Below are 2667 nucleotides of genomic sequence, written 5' to 3'. Positions count from 1 at the left end.
TCGCGCACCTTGTTCGGTGACCGACTTAAGGATCTTGACTTGCAGTTGGCTTTCTTCGTCGAACTCTTGCCCTTGCTGTTCTGCTGTTGGAGCTCGCCTTTTCTTACGCTGTTGGAGCTCACCTTTTCTTCCGCTGCCTTCTCAGCTTCATGCTTGCAACTGCAACATTTCCATCATCGTTTAATTTCTAATTTCTTTCTTTCGAGGGGGGGGGGGGGGGGGTGGGCGCTGTCTTCAGCAGAGCTGGGCGGATTGGACGTTTTCGCGGCTGAAGAAGAGCTGGAATCTGCCTGAGCCACATGCTGGAACGTCACAGCATCCCGGTTTCCTAACACTGCATCCAGCTCATCGTAAAAGGGTGATTTCCACCGGGATCCACCGGACTGCTTTCTATTCCAGTCTTTCTTTTCTTTATATCGCTCCACCAGGTACTTTATTTTCCGTTTACACTTGTCAACAGATCGATTCTTCACAAGCTTTTCGTTAACTTCTCGGGTGATAATGTCCCAGTACTTTCTCGAGTCTTTACTTTCCAGACGATCGTAGTATTCCACCCACAAATTGGCTATAGTAAGTATTTCTCCTCTTCTTTAGTCAATGTTTCATACTGTTTCTTCTTCTGTGCAGCAGCTGCAGAGGCATCGGCAATAGAAGAAGTAGGTTCGGGGGAAATAGACCTTGAACTTGGTTCTTCGTTTATGATATGGCTTGAAAAAATTTGGGAGCCATAATAGTTAAATGATCTCCCTCTCTGTTCCTGTTCATCTGTCAGTAATGACGTGTACGGCCCAACGCCAGCTGCTCCTTGAAACCGCTGAAAATCGAAATTTTGATACGGAAAGCGAGCGAAATTTTCCCTGTCCATGCTTGTTGCACTGAAGTACTTTTCAGTTTGGCACGCTTTTGAATTAACATGATACCTGTTTGCGCGTTAATGGAGTATCGAAGGTGCTCATGGATTTTGTGACACTAAACAAACCAAAACGTGCGATAAAATCGCCTGACAAAAAATCAGCGAAAGGGGCTCGCCGATTTTTGTCGCGGCTTCTCTGAAGTTTAGTAAGGTCGGACAAAATTTTGTCAAGGCGAAACACGCCCGTCGCACTCATCTACAACACTCGATGACAGGTTGTTTTTGCAAAGTAAACAAAAATTCTGCCTAGTGCAACCGGCCCCCACGTCACGCCAACAACATTTCTTAATTTACGTCACGGCGATCCTGTGAAATTCTGACCAGCTGAAGGGGTGTATCAAATGAAAGTAGGATTTTAAAAATCGTTTTGAATCGAAACTGAATTCTTTCGCTAAAGTTCATTTCTAATTGGACTTTCAAATAGGAAAATAACAATTTTCACGTTATTTGTCTTTTAAAGACTGTAAACCATAGGCCATTCCTCACAACGCCTGTTCTGGGAAGTTAAAGAACCAACACAGTAAACGAAAAAAAAAGGACACTGAATTCTCGGAAGGGTGGTTTGCCCAATTAAATTGAGAATACCACGTGGGGAGGCGGAGTCCTGTTGTTTTTTCACCTTTCACCTGTGTGTAAAAACAGTCCAAATAAATAAGTAAATAGATCTTCTTTAGATTAACTGAGAAATGAGCGACTTTTCACAACTTTGAAGATAATTATGTTATAACCGCTTAAATGGAATCAAATTCGTGAGCTCAGTTGTGCGACAATACGGTGGATATCACGATAAAGGGTTTTTTTTGGTAATTCAAAATCAGAAACTCGGACAGAATTTCTCTTACGAAGTAGTTATATCTTTTGCAGATTCATGATACGGACAAGGCTAAGAACATTTGACATAGGATCGTTTATTAATGGCAAACATTTCACACCTGTTATGTAAGTATTAATGCAAAGACATTTGAGTAATTACCTGTTGACAAGCTTGAACTGTTGTAATTTAAATTCATGCCTAAATTATCGACCGTTTCTATGGACTTTATGTTTATCGTTTTTCACGGGACCTGAATCAACGATTAAACGACCCATTTTTGGTGCTTTAATCTTTTAAACAAAATTTTCCAGAAGTAGTGATTTGAATATCCCGCACAAGTGCTTTATGAATAATTCATGATTCCCGGTGGTGAAAATGAAGCGGCTCCGTCTGCCACAGGCACTTCGTTACACTGCGCGCAGTACCTGTGGCATCTTGAATAGCAGAGCATGAAAAGATTACCTTGAGTTTTTTTTATAGATAAATTGTGACCGAAGTTATTTTCATTTTTGGAAGAATAAACCACGCAGACATTTAGCTGTACATACACTTTATTACGTCTATGCAACTATTGATGTTCAAGGTGTTATGTGCCCGTGGGAAGGATGGGATACTAGTCCTAGGCGAGTCCTAGGCAGTATTCAAACATACGCCGCCCTAACACCGGCCGGATGCTTTACTCGTTGAGGTGCTAGATTTCCTTCAGTTCTAGGTGGTTTATCCAGGTCCTGAATGGACAACTTCGCTGGTCGGCGGGACATAGTATTACACCTCAAAGGGGCTATGTCACGGCAGTGCAGCTCATTTTGTGTACAGTTTTAATAATTACTCACTCCCACTCGCTACGCAACTTAACGTTCAAGCGGAAATTTATTTAAAACAACACAAATTAAACCTTCGTGACAAAAAAAATGTCTGTCGTGCACACATGATTTCAGTT

The sequence above is a fragment of the Montipora foliosa genome, chromosome 13, assembly GCF_036669935.1.
Source record: "Montipora foliosa isolate CH-2021 chromosome 13, ASM3666993v2, whole genome shotgun sequence".
NCBI lineage: Eukaryota > Metazoa > Cnidaria > Anthozoa > Scleractinia > Acroporidae > Montipora > Montipora foliosa.
The sequence above is the reverse complement of the archived record's forward strand: the minus strand, read 5'-3'. Positions refer to the sequence as shown.